Genomic DNA, 20,564 nt, shown 5'->3' with positions numbered 1-20,564 from the left:
GTCATCTGCGCTGATCTGTAGCTCCGAGGTGAGCATAGATCAGGCTTCAGGCAGCAGGCACGGCCAGTCAAGTGCGCCACAGGCCTTCCGCCGCCGGCCATCAGTCAAGCCTGCCGCTGGCTGGGACGCCGGGCCACGGACACGGCCAGCCAAAAGGGACAGGAGTTCTAGACAACTCAGACTGCCAAAGAGCAGGCTGGATTTAGTAAATCATATTTTTCTCATGAATTTTTTAATTCCAATAATTCACCCAACATTACTTTAATTAAAAAAAAAAAGTACTGTGTATAAGGAAGTTATTAGCCAAGCCTATACACGGTTGAATAATCCAATTCGGGGGACCTTGATGATTTCAACATGGCGGGGTGGGGTGGGGGGACGGGAACTGGTGAAAAGCACCAGGTGTAAGTGGAATTCAGAGAAAGGAATGATCAAGGAGGCTCGGGATGGGGGGAGGGGGTCTTCTGAGCATTAACCGGAAGGGGCTGCTGAGGATTCTCCTGGAGGGACGGGCAAGCTCCAAACGATCCCGGCAGAAATGTGGGAATGAGGCAACTTGCTCGTCGGGAAAAGGTTGGACAATCAGGCTAACACCAGATTCTAGGGAAACTCAATGTGTGTGTGTGTGTGTGTGTGTATGTGTGTGAGAGAGAGAGAGACAGAGACAGAGACAGAGGGATACAAAAGTCAGGGTTTAGGAAGACAGATTTCAAAGGGTCTTTCAAGGAAAATTTAAGGATTTGGTAAGTGAACAGATAATAAAATGACAAAAACAGATGTCAACACCAACACTCAGGATACAAATCTGGTGGCTGGAAGACTAGCAGTTATGCTAATAGACATCTGGGAATTGGAAGAGGAGAAATGGTTGAGTCTGGTTTCAAGTTGAAGTCCCCAGATCAGTGAGCCGCTCTATGGAGGAAATATCCTCGGGGGACCCCGGATACCCCGGCCCTTGTACAACCCCCCGCCTCAATTGTGGGCAGGGACTGTAAGTTTAATTTAATTTAATTTACAGCAAAGGTGATGGGACATCACCCCGATTGCCTCTCCTTATAGAAGATCCTATCTTAGCAGGCAGGGCCTTAGAAAGCAAAGTGTCAGGCTATGAACAGCCTCTACAGGGGGCCACGTGGCAGGAAGTGAGGACGGCTGCTAGGAGGTGAGGGTGGTCTCCAGCCACGAGCCAGTACCACACCACAGTCCCACCACCACAAGGAAATGAATTCTGCCCACCGTGTGCATGAGCTCAGAGGCGGTTTCTTCCCCGGGCCAGCCTCCAGATGAGAATGCGGCTGGCCAACACCTTCACTACAGCCTTAAGACACTCTACACTGTGCCCAGACTCCTGACTCATGGAACGGTGGGATCATAAGTGTGTGTTGTTTTAAGACCCCAAGTTTGTGGTTACTTGTTACACATCTCTCAGACTGGAGTGATTGGGCTCGAGTTCAGGACAGTGGTCAGGTATGGACCTGTGTCCATAACCCAGTAGGTGAGAGCCTGCGTGCTGGAAGCAAATGCCTGGGATTAAGCCCCAGGCCTTCCTAGCTGGGGGGCTGTGGGCAAGTTACGGATTCTCTCTGTACTTACATTCTTCCATTCATAAAATGGGAAAAATAATGGCACCCATTGCCCAAGATTACTACTGATGATTACCTTACCAAGGAACCTCTTAGCACCTAAAACAATACCTGCTCCAGAGGGAGCACTGCTGGGGGAGAGGGGCTGCATCAAGTCCTCAAAGGCAGAATGTGCTGGGGCCCCTGGCTGGCTCAGTGGGTTAAGCACCTGACTTTGGCTCAGGTCATGATCTGGGGGTCCTGAGATCAAGCCCCACACTGGGCTCCAAGCTCAGCAGGGAGCTGGCTTCTCCCACTCCCTTTGCCCCTCCCCAGCTCATGCTCTCTCTCGCTCAAATGAGTAAATTTTTTAAAAAAAGGGCAGAATGTGCTAAGAAAGGTAAAGCAAAAGGCAAAGCCATGAGCAAGGAAGGAACGAAGATGAGCCAACAGCAAAGTTAGAGTCAGAAAGAACATGGCCAAGAGGGTAAACAGAGTCACAGTGCAAAGCCTCACTCTTCGAGGCAAGAGAGAGTGTTGGTAGAAGCAGGGAAGGAGCAGCCATACAACAAAGGAGTTTCCATGGGTTTAAACAGAAATGGCCCAGGGCACCAGGGTAGCACAGTCGGATGAGTGCCCAACTCTTGATTTCAGCTCAGGTCACGATCTCTGGGTCACGGGGTCAAACCTCACGTCAGGCTCCACACTCAGCACAAATTGAGATTCTTTCCCTCTGCCCCTCCCCCTACTTGTGCATACTCTTTCTCTCATAAATAAAATCTGTTTTAAAAACATAAAATAAACAGGGACGCCTGGGTGGCTCAGTTGGTTAAGCAACTGCCTTCGTCCCAGCTCATGATCCTGGAGTCCCGGAGTCGAGTCCGGCATCGGGCTCCCTCCTCGGCAGGGAGTCTGCTTCTCCCTCTGACCTCTCCCCTCTCATGCTCTCTCTTCTCTCTCAAATAAATAAATAAAATATTTTTAAAAAAATAAAATAAAACAAAGATAGCCCAAAAGGATGGCAGTGGGCAGGATTAACTGTCCTTTGAGACTGAACGACCTGGCCCACCGTACCGGGCCTCCTCACTCAGAAACAGTGGGACAGCCCTCCTCACAGCCTCCACACCCGCTCTTCCTATCTACTCCCAGAATATCCATTCTCGACACCCACACTTCTGCCTGGTGTTTGCCCAGAAGCCCCTTGTCATCAGGGCAGTTCCCACCCAAAGCTGCCTTGAACCCCGGCTCCCCGCATCTGGCCCCCTGCTACCACTCGACTAGATTTAGTAGTTGTTGTTGTGTTTTCTGTTTTTTCTGTCTCCCCTGCTAGGATGCGAGCCTCACAAAGACAGATTTCTGTATATCTCTTCTCCTGATAAATTCCAAGGGTTTACAACGGGGCACAGCTCACAACAGGTACGCAGAAGCCATGACAAGGAAATGCAACATACAATCCGGAACTGGATCCTTCGGCTTATAAAGGACATGACGAGGACAGATGCAGTCTGACTGGGGTCTGAGGGTTAGGAGGTAGTCACATGTCAGCATTGATTTCCTGACGTCCTTGTGGAAAGATGACTAAAGAAAGATGACTAAAGAATTCCAGGACAGTGAGCATCTGTCAGGAGGCTCAGGGCGGCGGGGAGCAGGCAGGGGGAGAGGCAGATGAGAAGCACTCTTGGACTACACTCCCCACTTTCTGTGACTGCTTCAGGTTTTGGCTTTTTCTTTAGCACTGTTAAAAAAAGTTTTTTTCATTTTTAAAAATAAAATAAAATAAAAACCTTGTCTTAAACGTAGTATTAAGAAAAAAAGACCTAGGGGCGCCTGGGTGGTTCAGTGGGTTAAAGCCACTGCCTTTGGCTCAGGTCATGATCCCAGGGTCCTGGGATCAAGCCCCGCATCGGGCTCTCCGCTCCATGGAGAGCCTGCTTTCTCCTCTCTCTCTGCCCGCCTCTCTGCCTACTTGTGATCTCTGTCTGTCAAATAAATAAATTTTTTAAATCTTAAAAAAAAAAGAAATATTTAAAAAAATACCTAAAAAGATACTCATCACTTTATTACAAATGGTTATTTCTGGAAAGGGCAATGAAATTGCTGGGGAAACAGAGGAGGGGAACTTTCATTTTCACTCTGCATGGTTTTTACCAAAAAAAAGTATTCTTTATATGATATTTAAATAATAAAATATTTAGGGGGGGGCGGCATTGGTCCACAGAAATGACACGTACACTAGACCATAATCCTCAGTGAAAACCCCAGAGCCCAAGCAAAGACGACACTCACTCTCCTCCCCTGTCCGAGTCTTTCAGACACTCTGCACCTGCCCCGTGTCTTTAGTGAACTCTGTTCTCACCCCCCCTCGGGTCCCGTTTGATTTCTATCCTATGTAAAGCCAGGGACCCTCTTGGGCGGTCCTCTGGGACCTCTGGGTCCTCAGACCAGACCACCGCTCCCCGGGGACACCAGAGGCACAGACGGGGCGAGACCTGGTGACGAACGACGAGGAGGCAGACGCCCTGTCCACCTGGTGAGGACAAGCTTCCTCCAGCTCCGCTTCCCACACCCGCCTGTGGTTCCAGAACAAGGGACTTTGCCAGTGAAACCGGCAGCATCTGCTGGGCTTGGAAGAGTGTCTTGGAGACAAGATGACAAAATTGACAAACGTCTCCTACGGTATTTACATTTTTTGACTGCAAAGTCTGCAGTTTACTGAAGTTTGATCTGCTTCCAATTTTTTAGAAAATGTTTACTACGGTCATTTTTATGATGGTTACATAATTCCCATGTCCCCGTAACCCAACTTCAACTGTTCAATCCTGTTTCACTCCAACCCTCCCGCACTGGATTCTTTATGTTGAGGAAAATCTCCAACGCCATATCATACCATCCATAAATACTTCATATACTGCTAAAAGAGGACCTTTTTCTTAAACATCAACACAACACTATTTCTATGCCAAATTTTCCTCTGGGCTATGAATTGTCCATTTAGTTTCTAAACGTCTCTGATATTCTCTCTCTCTCTCTCACACACACACACACACACAAGCAAGCGCACGCACATGCACACGCACACAGAGTGGGTCTGTTCAAATCAAAAGCTAACAGGACCCACACGCTGCATTCGGCTGACTCTTGGGTTCCCTTTATTCAGGACTTCCTCCTTGTTCCTCTCTTTTTCTTTCCTTTGCATTTCCATGTCCCCTGCAGAGCTAACGGTCTATCCCACGTAAGGTACTCTGTCCCTCCCTTTCTCTGACTCCCCTAACCAACCCCCCACCCCGGTCATCTTTTTAAAAACTTTGTTGGTAGATCCTGGTCACACCTAGGATGGTGGTCCTCGATGCTCAGGCTCCAGCAGGGATCCTGAAGAGGAGGAGGTAAGAGCTCCCCACCCCCACCCCGAGAGCTCTGCTAATCACACCATCAACCCACACGGAAAGCAAAAGTGCACGAAAATTCCCCAAAAATCACTCATGCGGGCATCGCTCTGCAACTGCCACGACCTGGGTAAATCACTGTCCTTCTTGGGCCTTACTTTCCTCATCTTTAAAATTCGAAGATGAGGGTCCCCTGGGTGGCCCAGCTGGTTGAGTGCGTGACTCTTGGTTTCGGCTCAGGTCATGATCTTGGGGTCCTGGGATGGAGCCCTGTGTCGCGCTCTGTGCTCAGCAGGGAGCCTGCTAGAGATTCTCTCCTTCTGCTTTTCCTCCTGCTCTCTCTCTCTCTCTCTCTCTCTCTCAAATACATAAGATCTTTAAATTACAAAGATGAACAACATAATGAGGACATTGACATTAACTGGGCATTTAGCGCCCAAGGATCCTTCAAGAGTCCTTCCAGCCAAGTCTGTGATTTTAAGTATCAAACTCACACAATGTGTTAGCAAAGAACACCCCCCTCCTTTGTAGGGGAGTTGGGGGAGAGATTTCATAAATGGGACAGTAACAACGAAGAAACAAAGATCACAGATGCTGATTAGAAACAAAACTTCCGTCAACGGCATAAACCCCATCTGAACAACATGGTAGTGTTTCCCATCTGAGCCACACTAACAGGTATAGGATAAAGGACGATGGTATGAAAGACTCATGGTAGAATCTTGGGTACATGGGTGTTTCTAGACTAGTGGTTCCTAACTGGGGACATTTTGTTCCCCTTTCCCCAGGGATATTGGCCGATGTCTGGAGACACCCTGGGCGTCACAGCTGGGGCGGTGTGCTGTCACAGAGGCCCAGGCAGCCTGTGAACTATCCCCCAGAACAGCGTGCTGTCCACAAAAAGGCATCCAGCTCCAAGCGCGAACAGCTCTGAGGTTGAGAAACCCCGAGAGAGTCTCCTAGTTACCCAAGCGAAACCGTACCGTGTGGGGGTTTCAGGCGGAGGCGGCTAAGTTCTAAAACCACAGGATACACACCCTGTGTTACGAGCTGCTCCACCGCAGACCACTCCAACACATGAGATTTGATCCAGACACTGGCTTGGTTTGGCTTGGCTCGGTTTGGTGATCAAGATAAATCAGAACACCTATTTCTGAATCTGAACTCTCCCCTCAGTGAAGTCATCTTGGGAGATGACTTAGAAGACATCCCCCAACGGAAGAATTTACCACGTGTAGTTGACTTCTCTCGGAATGACAGCGCCTGAGCTGTGGCAGCCTCGTTGAGGGCATGAGCCACGAGGGACCTTGGCCCTCCTTGGCTTGAAAGGAAGGACAGGCCATGAACAACCAGGCCAGTGAGTAAGAACCAGAGTTCCAGTGCCCCCCACCCCATACCATGACAAGACTAGAACAGTGTAATGTAAGGAGAGGAGGGGCTTGGGGACACCGTGTGCTAAGGGGAGGCTACTTCATACTGGACACTCTGGGAGGATTATCTGGCGTTGGGCGGGGGGGGGGGGGGGGGGGACCTGTGAGCAGAGCCCTGCAGGGAGTAACCAGGCCAGCTGGAAGAGGAGTATATCCCTGGCACACAGGAGCAAGGCCTGAGGCTGGTTATATTCTAGTCCCAGAAAGGAGGTGTGGGAAGGACCCGAAGTTAAGAGGCAATGGGGGATGGGGGGACAAATCACTTGCATGCAACCATGCAGCCATGTGGGGAGTCTGGTTTTCAAACCCGTGCTAGCAGAAAGCCACTGGATGTTCCAAGCAAAGGAGTAATGAGATCTGATTGCCGTTTTGATCCTTCTGATTATACTGTGGAGAGTGGACATCATGTAGACGAGAACGGAAGTAGAAACCAACGGAGAGGGGCGCCGGGGTGGCTCAGTCAGATGAACGTCTGCCTTCAATTCAGTTCAGGTCATGGTTGCAGGGTCCTGGGATGGTGCCCCGTGTTGGGTTCCTTGCTCAGCGGGGAGCCTGCTTCTTCGTCTGCCTGCCGCTCCCCCCTGTTTGTGTGCGCTCTCTCTCTCTCTCCCTGACAAATAAATCAGTTAAATCTTTTAAAAAGAAAAGAGAGCATCGCCTGGGTGGCTCAGTGGGTTAAGCCTCTGCCTTCGGCTCGGGTCATGGTCTCGGGGTCCTGGGATGGAGGCCCGCATCGGGCTCTCTCTCTGTTCAGCAGGGAGCCTGCTTCCCTTCCTCTCTCTCTGCCTGCCTCTCTGCCTACTTGTGATCTCTGCCTGTCAAATAAATAAATAAAATCTTTTAAAAAAAATAAAATAAATAAAAAGAAAAAAGAAGGCAACTGAATTATGAATTTTACTGAAAATCAACCACCCCCCCCCCAAAAAAGAAAGACTTGCCACTGAGGAAGGTATTCCAAGGAACATGCCCCAGACTCTAAAAGCTACTTCCAAAGAGGGCCCCTCTGACGAGTGGTTGTCTCTTTCAAATAAGTACTGGGCAGTGTTGCCTCCCCTTCCCATCACAGGACCCCTTCCAAAGTTGTTTTGACATCAGCCTCTTTACCGCACAGAGCCAACACTGCCCACCAGGGGGCGACGAAGAGCACCCGCCACCAGCACACCACCACCACCACCACCAGCACCACCGCTGTCTCTCTGAGAAGCCCAGACATGGCGCCTGGTAGGCAAGGGATTCTAACACCAAAGGAATAGCAAATAAAAGCTCCCATCAGCCTGGGCTGTTTTCTCCAGTACTTTCATTTCCGTCCTTGAGTGTTCTGGTCTCCCAGTCCTCAAGGACTCAGCTGGAGCCAGGCTGGGGGAGGCAGGCAACGGAGAAAGTCAGGTTCGGGCTCTGAGCCTGGGAATCCATTACCTTCCCCTCTTCCTCCTGGGGGGGCTTTTCCTTAGACTCATTATTCTTGGCCACATGCGCCCTAAGATCCACGGGGCCAGGATGGGAGTGGGTCCAGAAAATGCGGCGAAGGAGGCTTCTCCGCCCGTTGAAAGCATGAGCTCCAGGCCACCCTGACACCAGGACACAGAGGGTCCTCCGCCTGGTCTACCCCCAGGGAATTACCCTGCGGTCTGAGCCAAAACCACAGTCTGGACTCAGGAGCCTGTCTCCTCTCTTCCGACCAACCCCAGGCATCGTGGGTGGCTGCCCGTCAAGAGTTAGGGGACCCTCTGTCCTAGTCCTTAGTTTATCATCTCTCTCTCCCACAAAAAAGCACCTAACAAGGCAGGAAGGAAGCAAGATGCCGCAATCTGTGCCAAGATTCAGGAGCGCCGTGGTGAGAACTAATTCAGACATCTCCACATCCTCAGAGGTCCCCTGCCTGCCCAAACGTACGCTTCCGACTTCAAAGGAAGATTGTTAATTACACATTATGATACCAATTATATCCGAATGCATTATGAAACAGGATCTTTGCTAAGCGATTTTATTATTTTAATTCTTTTCTTCTATCATTTTTAATAATTGCTCTCTGGCTTTTATTACATTAAGATGCAATTAAGAAAGAAAAGTCCTTTATATTTTAAATCTACTGCATTCTTTTTTTTTTTTTCTTAACATCAAGAATTCCACAGCCTTCCCCAATAAGGGAGCACACAATATAGCTGAAAGACAAAAGGAACAACTTAGATAAAACTAGCTGAGTCCCATTTAGGGGGAGAAAATGCCAGTCTACTTATTTTGAGAACCCTTGGCATTTACTGAAACAATGGAGAAATCTTGATCACAGGAAGGCAAAAAAAAAAAAAAAAAATACATACTTGTACACTCATATGAAAGAGAAAGCTCTCTACCATCCAAGAGAGCACGGCAAATCAGGATTCAATGCTAAACTCCGGGAGTACTAAGTGTTCAACACTAGTATTCAGGACTAATAACTAATTGAATACTAATATTCAACCTGTCCAGTAAAATGACACCATTATTAAATGTGAACCTACACAAGCTGAATTATAATTTCTTTGAAGTATAAAAATAATGTCATCTAACCTGTAGAAGAATGAACAAAGAAGAGTTAAGATTTGAACAATTTTAAGCCACAATTTGTGAGCCACAGAATTTCCCATTCACACACACTAAGGCTGAGTGGCATTTCAGTGATGAGCAAGGAGGATTTCTGTATGATCCATATGCTGATAGCCTCATTCATCCTTTACTTATTTTCTAGTCCACAGGTCAGCAAATTTGCTTTCTGTGAAGAATCAAATAGCAAATATTTCAGGTTTTGTTTGGGTAATTACTCAACTCTGCCCCCAATGTAGCACTAACTCAACCACAGACATTAGTAACGAAGCGGTGTAGCTGTGTTCCAATAAAAATTTATTTATTGGGGCTCCTGGGAGGCTCAGTCGGTTAAGCAGCGGACTCCTGATTTCGGCTCGGGTCATGATCTCAAGGTCAGAAGATCGAGCCCCATACTGGGCTCTGCACTCAGTGAGGCTGCTTGAGAATTCCCTCCACCCCCCTCCCATCTGCCCCTCCCCTCACTTGCACATGTGCTCTCTCTCTCAAAATTAAATAAATAAATCTTAAAAAAAAAAAAAAAAGTGGCACCTGGGTGGCTGAGTCAGTTAAGCATCTGCCTTCAGCTCAGGTCATGATCTCAGGGCCCTGGGATCAAGCCCCACACTGGGCTCTCTATTCAGCAGTGAGTTAGCTTCTCCCTCTGTGATCACTTTCACTCTCTCTCAAATAAATAAATAAAATCTTTTTTTTTAAAAAGAGAAAAGAAACGGAGGCTTTAAAAGTTTATTTACAGGGCTCCTGACTGGCTCAGTCAGTTAAGCGTCTGCCTTTGGCTCAGGACATGATCCCAGGGTCCTTGCTGAACTGGGAGCCTGCTTCTCCCACTGCCTGCTTTTCCCTCTACTGGCCACTCCCCCTGCTTATGCTCTCTCTCTTTGCCAAATAAATAAATAAATAATTAATTTATTTGTTTACGAAAACAGACCCGTGGATTCATCATCAGAGAAATACAGATCAAAAGTACAATGACATACCATCTCACACCTGCCAGAATGGCAAAAATCAAAAACACAAGAAGCAAATGTTGGAGAGGATGTGCAAGAAAGGGACCCTCTTACACCGTTGGTGGGAATGCCCGCTGGTGCAGCCACTCTGGGAGACAGCACGGAGGGTCCTCAGAAAGTTGCAAATGGATCTTCCCTACGACCCAGCAATCGCACTACTCGGTATTTATCCAAAAAATACAAAAACACTAATTCAAAGGGATACACACACCCCTATGTTTATAGCAGCCCCATTCACAACAGTCAAGGGACAGAAGCTGCCCAAGTGTCCATCAGCTGAAGACTGGATAGAGAAGACTCGGTGTCTGTGGCCCGTATTGCTCAACCATAAAAAAGAAGGAAATCTTGCCATTTGCAACGACACGGATGGAGCTAGAGAGCATAATACTATGCGAAACAAGTCAATCAGAGAAAGACAAGTATCATATGATTCCACTTATAGGTGGAATTTAAGAAACAAAACAAGCAGAGAGAGAAAAGGGAGAGAGAGAAACCAAGAAACAACTCTTAACTCTAGAGACAAACTGACGGTCACTGGGGGAGGTGGGTGGGGGATGGGGGAAACAGGTGATGGGGAGGAAGGGGTGAACTTGCCAGGATGAGCACTGCGTAACGCATGGAACTCCCCGATCACTACTACACTGTATAACTAAAACTCACATAACAATGTATGTTAATAATGCTGGAATTAAAATTTTAAATTTAATTAAAAAAAAAAAACAGGCCCAGGGGCTATAATTTGCCTCCCCTGGTGTAGTGCTCAGGGTGCGGGGAAGGAGAAGTGAAGCAGCCCCCTTCAAGGGCTCCAATAAGAAAGGGGCGGGAACAAGCAGAGACAGGAGTGATCTGAAACCACCTGTGAAGACACTGAGCCCCACTATTCTTCCCATCACACCCAGAAGTACTTTTCCAAGATCAAAACCATGTCCGGACACACAAGGTAGGAACTGGTCTCCCACAGTCTTTGTTCTCAGATACAAGCGTCTCCCCCTGTCCAGCAACTCACAACTCAAGAATGAAGACCATCCACAGGCAGACCAGCCTCCCCACTGTTGGCCTTGAACTCCTCCACCTGCTGAATGGCCGGGGAGACTCCAGGGAGCCTGGAGTGGCCAAGGTCCACCAATGTCACCTGTCCTCCCCCAATACATATGGCTCTTCCTTCTCTGGACACCTCCTCCTAACACCTCGCACCCCATCCACCAGCAAATCCTATCAGCTCTCCCTTTACAATATAGCAAGAATTGGGCTGCTTTTCACCAATTTCATCACCAGGATTCTAGTCAGAGCCACCTGCTAATTGGTCTTACTAATTCTGCCATGGATCCTGCCTCCCCCCTCCCCCAAACAGTATTCTCATGTTAAAAAACTAAGTGAGATCATGTCCATCCATGGTCCCCAAAACCCTGACAATGGCCTGCAAGGTCCTATGTAATCTGGATCCCAATACACACACCCACATTGCCCATCCTCTCCCTAATCACCCCCTAGTCCTCTCCTGCTCATTCACGCTGTAACAGGTGCAATGGGCTCCGTTCAGTCCTCAAACACACCTGAAACGCAGGACCTCTGCTCTTCTCTTGCCTTGGCCTAGAACACTCTCTCCCAGAAAGGCACCTGGCTTCCTCCCTCGCCTCCCTCCTGTCTTTGCTCAAGTGTGTCCTCAGAGAGGTCCTCCCTGATCATCTTGTGGAAATCACAGTCCGATTCCCCAACCCCACCTCCAGGATTGCTGTACCGCCCTTGGTTGCTTGGTTTCTCCCCAAAGCATGAATCAGCTTCAGACTTCACACGCACTAGAAGGTCGGCACTATGACCTTGGCTGGCCTTGGTGTCTCGAACTGAGACAGGCATGCAGCAGGAGGTACAAAAGCATCAGTTGAATAAATTAATCCCCTTCTATTTATCTGCCCTGGAGTATCTCAGACGATTTCATTTCTCCCCCCCTTCCGTTCCTCATTTTTAGCATCTTTATTTTTTGTTTATTTTAAGATTTTTATTTATTTGACAGAGTGAGTACAAGCAGGGGGAGCAGTAGGGAGAGGGGGAAGCAGGCCCCTGCTGAACAGAGAGCCCAACTTGGGGCTCAATCCCACGACCCCAGGATCATGACCTGAGCCGGAGGCAGACGCCTAACCAACTGAGCCACCCAGGCGCCCCAGCATCGTTATTTTTCATCCTGCTTTCACCTTCATTCAATCATGCTTACAGATTCCTGCTTCTTCCTTTTACACTCCACATCTTCCCTTCCCCTCTTTCTTTTATTACCCAGAACTGTTTATTAAGTAGATTTATACATCTAAAATGAGGGTTTTTTAAAATTTCTGTTTCTACCAAATCCTGACTCCTGTATCAAATACGCAAAGAATCCAAGAGTTTGCAATAATGTCTTTTTCAAAAAAAACTTCCTGATCGTCTTTGAAGGATAATATGGAATCGATTCATTATTCTGGTAAATTAAAGAATGAAGCCATTATTCTGCCTTTTAGATACAAACAATACCTCGGGATAATTTTTTTAAAAGACTGAACCAAAGTTCTTTATAAAAATGTTCCAGCTAATAAATGCAGAAGAAATGATGGAATGAGATTATCACCTTTTTGGAAACACCTTAAATGAAAGATGGTGCAGGCATCCACTGCGGGCCATCAGTGGCTGCCGGGGCCCCTAATAAGGGATGATCACATTCACGGCAGGTGCGATGTTAACACTTTAGAAAGATACAAAATATGTCACTTGATGAAGTTACATTAGTCATTCATGAAATACTTTTGCCCAAAAAATACGACCTTAAATCGAATAAAGCCTTTAGTTTGTAGGACATTATGGAGACAATAAAACATGTTTAATGACAACACAGGGATGCGGCCCGTAGGGTCTACATTGTGGCAATGACAAAAGAACCAGCTTCTTGACCAAATACACTGTCAGAACAAAACAGGGACAGGAAATTTACATATTAAAAGACACTAAAGAGACTATCAGCCGAATGCCATGTGTGGAGCTTAAGTCTTCTACTGACTCTACAGGATTTTTAACTAACTGTGAAAAACTACTTTATCGGACAATCAGGGAAATCCGAATGTGCATATTCAGTGATATCAGGAAATGAACTACTATTCTTCTGTATGTGATCATAGTGAGTCGAGGCGTAACTAAAAGAAACCTATCTTTTCAGAGTCATAGGGAAATATTTAAAAATAAATCTGATTTTCTTTTTAAATCCACATCTTAAAATTCTTCTTCAAGCCCAGGACTTTGGTTGTTTCCATCTGAAAGAAGTCCCTGTTTCTCAAAGACACCCATAAATAAGGGAATGCAGAAAGAAAAGGCAGTGAAAATCAACAAACGGCAGGCACAGATTTAGGCCCCTATGAAAAACAAACAAATGAAAAAGCAAATGTACTGATATATCCTTGATGCACCTAGAAAGTCCTTCAGAGCATTTAGGAGAGTATGAATTGCTCACCGTGCAGAGGTCAGGCTTCTGAGAATGTTAATATCTGGAACACAGCCATCTGGAAATAGAAAAAAAAAAAAAAAAAAACTTCTGAGTGGCCAACAGCTTTTCCAAAGCCCACGCACTTTATCCCATGCAAGAAAAAGAAGCATGTCATTTATAAAACTGTAGCCAACAAGGCAGCATCAAGAACGCACAGCTGAGGGGAAAAGCAGAGTACTCAAAATTAGAAGCAGAGGACCAGAGCCATGCAGGAGTTTATAACAAAGACAGAGTGTACACAGACTCAACCCCCAGGGACAGCCCCCTCACAAAGCCTCCTACAGTAATAATATCCCCACGTCCGTGACATGGTTCCACCCGGGCTCTAGATGCTGGTAAAGAAAGCAAGAAGGTCAATATCGCTCCGGCTGTACCATTATTTCCATTAACACGGTTACAATTTAAGAAGCTCCTTTCTTAGGGGAACCCTCCTACGCTGTTGGTGGGAATGCAAGCTGGTGCAGCCACTCTGGAAAACAGGACAGAGGTTCCCCAAAAAGTTGAAAATAGAGTTACCCTATGACCCAGCAATCGCACTACTGGGTATTTATCCCAAAGATACAGATGTAGTGATCTGAAGGGGCACGTGCACCCAAATGTTTATAGCAGCAACGTCCACAATAAGCCAAACTATGGAAAGAACCCAGATGTCCATCGACAGATGAATGGATAAAAAAGATGTGGTGTATATATATACATACACACACACACACACACACACACACACACATATACACAGGAATACTATGCAGCCATCAAAAATGAAATCTTGCCATTTGCAATGATGTGGATGGAACTAGAGGGTATTATGCTAAGTGAAATAAGTCAATCAGAGAAAGAAAATTATCACATGACCTTACTGATAGGAGTAATCTGAGAAACAAGGCAGAGGATCACAGGGGAAGGGAAGGAAAAATGAAACCAGACAAAACCAGAGAGGGAGACAAACATAAGAGACTCTTAATCTCAGGAAAGAAACTGAGAGCTGCTGGGGGGTGGGGGTGGGGATAGGGTGGCTGGGGGATGGACATTGGGGAGGATAAGTGCTATGGTGAGTGCTGTGAATTGTTAAGACTGATGATTCACAGACCTGTACCCCTGAAACAAATAATACATTATATGTTAATTTTAAAAAAAGGAAGAAGTACCTTTCTTCCTTTAAGGGGGAGGAAACAAAAAGCAGAACTGAGATCAAGGAAAAAAAGGAAGGCGAGTTTCGAACTTGACATTGAAGCCAGGCTTCTTAGCAAGGAGCATCCGCCTCCAAGCGGCTGAGCGGGTGCCTCGCAGCCGGCCCCGCCTGGTTCTCAGTGCTGGGTGGGCTGGACTGGAAGTTCTGGAGGATCCCAAACAATTCCAAGGTTTTGTGGGGCGTAATGTTTAAAAAAAAAAAATCCTGATGTTTGCTAAGAAATGGGAAGGAAGACTTTATTCAGGACTATTGCAACAGAGGAGGGATGGAGCTCACCTCTGAATGCAGCAAAGTCCCCTGGAGATGACAAACCAGCAGAGTGAGGGACTCAGAGGACATGGCAAGGTTGGGTTACTAAAGCCACAGAAAACAGGATTCCTGCTGAAGGCAGCCCGGGGTGACCAGAAACTGCCAACCCAGGTGGTCACACACAAGGGTGCGGGATTCTCACTAAGCTGACTTAGCAGGAATCTTGCTACGACTGGGCTGGGCAAGCCAAGACAGGCCAGGGACCCTGCAAGGTCCAGGTCTAATCAAAGAGAGGGCTCAGAGGACCCTGACCTAAGTTTGCTTAGGGAAAGGGTCACTGTCAGTGACGGTAGCGCCACCTCGTAATAGAGATGCTGCACCCAGAGATGGTATCCGGGGTCCCAAGTTGCAAGCGGGAGCCAGGAGCAGCTCCCAGACCCCCGAGGGCCAAGCCAGGTGGTGTCGGCTCCACCCGCTGCCTCCCCATCCCTGACACTACCCAACACCCACCGTCTCATTGCCAGCCACCTACAATTTCTCTGTTTTGCAAAAATCTGGAAATGCCCATTTCTATACATCCCGCTATCATGTAAGAGAAAAGTACCTTTGAACGTGACCCCCATGTGAGTAATATATATAGAGAGAATTCCCTGTGACACCGTGGACATGGAGTCATCATCAGGAGGCGCACTGAAGCCTTTCAAAGCAGCCTTGTAGTAACGGGCATACAAATAAAATAGGGAAAAGAAAAACAAAAGAAACAAAGAAAGAAAAACCTCAAAGCCTCTATTTAAAAGCATCTGAATAAAAACAGGAAGTTTCCATTCCCAACAGGATTACAAAACACCCAGAGCACAAACTAAGCAGTTTCCCCGGATGCTGGATCCTCCAAGGAGAGCATTTAAGGATGACAAAGCTGCTCCTTCGCAGTTTGGAAAGTGTCATCGACTGGATAAAAGGTACTTAAGAATCTGAAGGGTCACGTGCTCCGCATTGTCTGGTTGGGTCGCATCTTTTTTCCACCGGACTCTGTGCCCTGGGGGGGTGACCCCCAGGGTCTGCATCAGCCAGGTGCCCTTGCCCTCTGGCCCTGCCGCAGGTAACGGGCAGAAGCCAGGAGAGGAGGAGGAGGGTAAGAAGGAGCCCGTATCCCCCTGCTCCCTCCCCGCAGGGTCCCTGGAGGTCTCTCCACCACAGGTCACAGCTTTGCTCAGCAACTCTCTCCCCCATCCTTAGTTCTGGTGGCTGGAGAGTACCATTGACTGAATACATCCCCCAAAGTCATAGGTTGAACCCTGTACCCCAATATGGTAGTATGAGGAAGTAGGGCCTTGGGGGTGATTAGGTCATGAGGGTGGGGTCCCCATGAATGAGATTCCTACCCTGATAAAAGGGACCCCAGAAGGCTGTCTGGGTGGCTCAGTGGGTTGAGCATCTGCCTTCGGCTCAGGTCATGATCTCAGGGTCCTGGGATCAAGCCCAGCTTCAGGCTCCCTGCTCAGCGGGGAGCCTACTTCTCCTTCTTCCTCTGCCCCTCTCCCAGTTTGTGCTCCCTCTCTCTCACATAAATAAAATCGTTTTTAAAAGGGGGGGAACCCCAGAGAGCTCCCTCACCCCTTCGGCCACATGAGGACACAGAAAAAGACAGCCATCAGCCATCTATAAAGCCACAAGTGGCCCATCTGCGGTGCCTTCAGAGTCTGGGACTTCCCGGGCTCCAGAAGTCGGAGAAATCAATCTCTGCCATGGGTAAGTTTGCCAGTCTGCGGCATCCTGTCACAGCAGCCTGAACGGATGGGGACGGAGGGGCCTCCTCGGGTAGCCCCAGGACCTCACGCCCCGCCCTGCTCCCTGACCCTGTGCAATACCCACATCCAACCCTCTTCTCTCAGCTCTTCGAGTGTGCCGCATCTTCTCCCGCCGGGCCTCTGACTGACAACAGTGGAAAGAGAAGGAGGGCAGAAAATCAAAAATTTCATTTGCCATACTTGCCTGCAACTGAGTAGTGGGGAGAAAAAGGAAGGAAAACCCGATTTTCAAGCCGGGCTGCGTGGTAAGAACAGGGTAGGTGGGATATGGCTAAGGAGGCTCTGCATGGGACAGTGCCAATGAAAATCCAAAATTTACATCCACAATTATATATAAAGGTAGACATGCATTTTTTTCTGAAAAGCAAACTCCAGTAAGAAAAAGGTCAATAATTTAGTTGTATTCTCAGAAGCTGACCCCCAACATACAGAGCCAAGTGCTGTCAGAGAAACACAGCACAGAATCAGCCTCCCTCTGGCCAGAAGAAAATGACCAGGTGGACTATGGGACCTGTGGGGGGCTGTGGGAGGAGCCACCAACCCCCACCGCCACCCCACCCTCCTCAGAGGCAGCTGGGATGGTGTGCACCCGCCCCCCAGCCAAGTGACATTTCAAAAGCTCATCAGCCCAGCAGGTGTTCGGAAGCATAAGCAAAAGCAAAAACGGTAGGGGCTGGGGAAAATCTCATCTTCTTGTTCCGAAAAGCTGGGGACACTGAGGCACGGGAGAGCAGGAGTCGGGGCCGCAAAGCAGGAGGGGAGAAGCAGCAGACTCGCAGAGCTGAGTGTAGGGGCCTATTCAGCCAGAGCGGCCCCACCTCGGTTGAACAGCCATTTTGTTGTTTATGCAGTAAAACTTAAATGGACCCTCCCCTCTCCCCCAGGGGAACTTATTTAAAAGCAAGTCCGGGAAACCAATCCCAGCTAATAAAGTCCAAATACAAGGGTGGGTCAGGCCAGGTGGAGGTATTCAATCAGTGGGGGGGTGCATACTGTCTCCTAGCTACCAAGGAGTATGGGCCCCGCCCTTTGGGTGCCAATTCTCACCAAGGTGATAGGCTAGTGCAAATGTCTACTATGGGGTGAATTGTAATTCAACTGGCCACCCTTGTGTGACCTAGCATGACTGTGCAACTTTCTCTGTGTATTGCAATCTCATTGGCCACCTGTGCGTGGCCAGGCTCAACCACGTGGCCTTTGCTCCATAAAAGTTAGTCTGTGAGGCAGGGAGGGTCGTCCTCTCTGTAAGGGGTGGCCCCGACCAACCAGTCTGTTTGAGACAGGTTGGGCTGATTCTTGATGCTTGGAGCCAAATAAAGCTTTGCTTGACCTTCGCTTTGTATCAGTCTCGCTCCTTTTACCATGGAACCATTATTGGGGGACCCAACACTGAGGACCCATCCCAAGGCCAGGGGATGACCCATCCCCCCACGTGGAGTCAGCCCTTACCTGGGGGGGGGCATTGTTCCCCTTACGAAGAAAGCCATTGGGTACGAACCCCACAGGGCTGCCATGGGGGTCAATGAGGAAATGTGCATCCAACACTCAGAATGCCTTCCCAGGGATGCTTTATAATTCATATCAGAGCTCTTCTCAATTTTCTTCTCTACTGGGATGGGCTACTGGGATGGTCATGGCCAGAAATGAGCAGAAGCCCACAAAAGAATGAGGAAATCAACCTCCGATTCCACAGCACAGAAGATGCCCCAAGACAGTGACAAGCCACATGGACAAGGGTCCCTGATCGGGATCACACAGCCTCTAAACCACACGGGGACCTAGGGCTGTGCCCCTCCCCCAGGCCACCATCCGCTCCCCCACTGTACCAGGGGCCTGAGCTCAGAGGCCGCTGTGATGAAGGGCCCTGCTCCCCGCTCCCCGTTTGCCCCAACTGACTCCTGGCCTCATCACGTACTGACTCGGGCAAGTTAAACTACCCTTCTGACTTAGTTTCCTCATGTATAAATCAGGTATGATCATAATCCTAGTAGCTCTCTTTCTGTGAGGATTGAAAAAAAAAGGCCAAGTTCTTAAAATAGTGCCTGGCATACAGTAAGAACTCAATAAATGCTGGCAGCGGTATTGCCCTGCCCATTTAAGCTAGCTTCCAAGGCCCGTCTAATAAGGAGGCATCTGTGCCCCTCGGAGAAGCCAAACATCGGCTCCACCAGCCCACGAGCCAAGCACCATATGTCCGTGATTCGAAGCTGTGTTTTGTATGTTAATGTTCCTAAAATTACAATACACGTGCACATTTAACACTGCAGATTTTCTCCTCTGTAAAATGAGGATGGCAGCATCTCCCTAATGGGACGGACGGAAAATTCATGATTAATTTATGTGAAACACTTTGGACAGGGCTCGGCGTCAGAAACTGTTCTCAGCGGGTAGGATCCTCAGGGGGGCCGTAAATGATCTGACCTGTGCGGGCCTTCCCGCTCTGACCGACTACGACAGTCCTTCCAACGTGCCTCCTTGATACAGGGATCGATCGAATCCTGGTACCCTAAGACGCTGCTGCTTGGGGCTGCGAAGGGAACAACCGAAGCCCAGTGCCCGGCACGGCTGCTGGGTTTCTACCCATCCGCTGGCTTCCCAGAACCAGCGACTTACAGGAAGCGTTGAGAAGTTGTTCCCCTGCATCGTATGGGACCCTGGGTTTATTCAAGGTTTTTGCCCGCAGAATAACGGGATGATGCTGGTTTCCTGGTGGCCTCTAGGGAACACGTGGCATCCCATCCATCGGAGAGGGCCCGCTGGAAGGTGGACCTTTGGCAGAGGCACTAAAAGGCAACTCAGAATGGAGAAAAGGTAGCGGAGTGGCTGAAGATGAAGGAATGAGCCAAGAATCAAGGCGGCCAGTCAGTGGCTCCCACTGTCCAAAACAAAGTCCAAAGCCAGGTCCATCGAACCACCCCACCCTCCCTTCATCTTTCATCTCAGCTCCTTCCTCCCTGCACAGGAGGCACGAGGATGCTGAACAGACCAGGGTATGGACAGGGGATGGAGGACCCCCGTGAGCATTCGCGCTGGGTCACATTACCCAAATGTAAATGTCGGTGTCCCCAACGATTAACCAGGGACCTAGAGTCCGTCCCCCAACTACTCCCTGCCCCATCCGTAAGATGAGGGTAGCAGTAGCTAATAGGCAGTGGAGTCAAATGAATGAGTACACGTGAAGCTCTTCAAACACTGACGGACACGCAATAATCGGCCACAAACCGTGGCCACCTTCGTGCTATACGGTACTTGCATCCTAGGATCCCTGCCGGGGAAACCTGGGGTTAGTGATACTTGGCGGGGGCGGGGGGGGGTGGTCTTTTCCAACTTCCAGCAGCCAGTGAAGAGGGAAGACAACGGAAACAGATGGCAGGTGCAGCCACTCCACACACGAGCTGTTACGGACGTCCTCAGAACCTCATCTAAACCTAAGGGGCAATGAGCTACCACACTGGGCTGTTAAGAAAGAGGAACACGTCACATAGGCATGAAACCAATGTTGCTTCTGGTCATCTCTCCTCCCTCCCCGGAGTGCAGAGAAGGCAGCAAAAGCAAACCCCGAATTCTTGCCACTCTCGGGAAAGCTTGTCACCTACCCCTGATCAAAGCCCCCCCATCCCCCATCCCCATATACCGAGACCCCACAGCCAGCCACGGCTCCCCAGGTCTTCCCACCCACAAAGCAAGGCAGGGGCCCATTTCCCAGTGGGGGAAGGTGAACGGGGCCTGTCTTCCAGCACCATGAAGTCAGCCATTTCCCATCAGAGGCCCAGAGATAGGAGTCAGGGGAACAGTAAAATCCAGGAGAAAGGAGCAAAGACCTCGGTTCTCGAAGTGCTCTGGGCAAAAAC

The 20,564-nt window shown here is 48.8% G+C and overlaps 1 protein-coding gene across 1 annotated transcript in view; it reads right to left on the bottom strand.

The window, feature by feature from the left end:
* TIAM1 (TIAM Rac1 associated GEF 1) overlaps positions 1-20,564 on the bottom strand; it is a 383,928-nt gene that overhangs the window by 290,954 nt on the left and 72,410 nt on the right. The window contains exon 2 of the mRNA XM_080799863.1: positions 13,432-13,480. The gene's annotated coding sequence lies outside the window, so the exon portion shown is untranslated. The remainder of the gene's footprint in view (positions 1-13,431; positions 13,481-20,564) is intronic.

Source organism: Martes martes (genome assembly GCF_963455335.1).
Source record: "Martes martes genome assembly, chromosome: 1".
NCBI lineage: Eukaryota > Metazoa > Chordata > Mammalia > Carnivora > Mustelidae > Martes > Martes martes.
The sequence above is the reverse complement of the archived record's forward strand: the minus strand, read 5'-3'. Positions and strand labels throughout refer to the sequence as shown.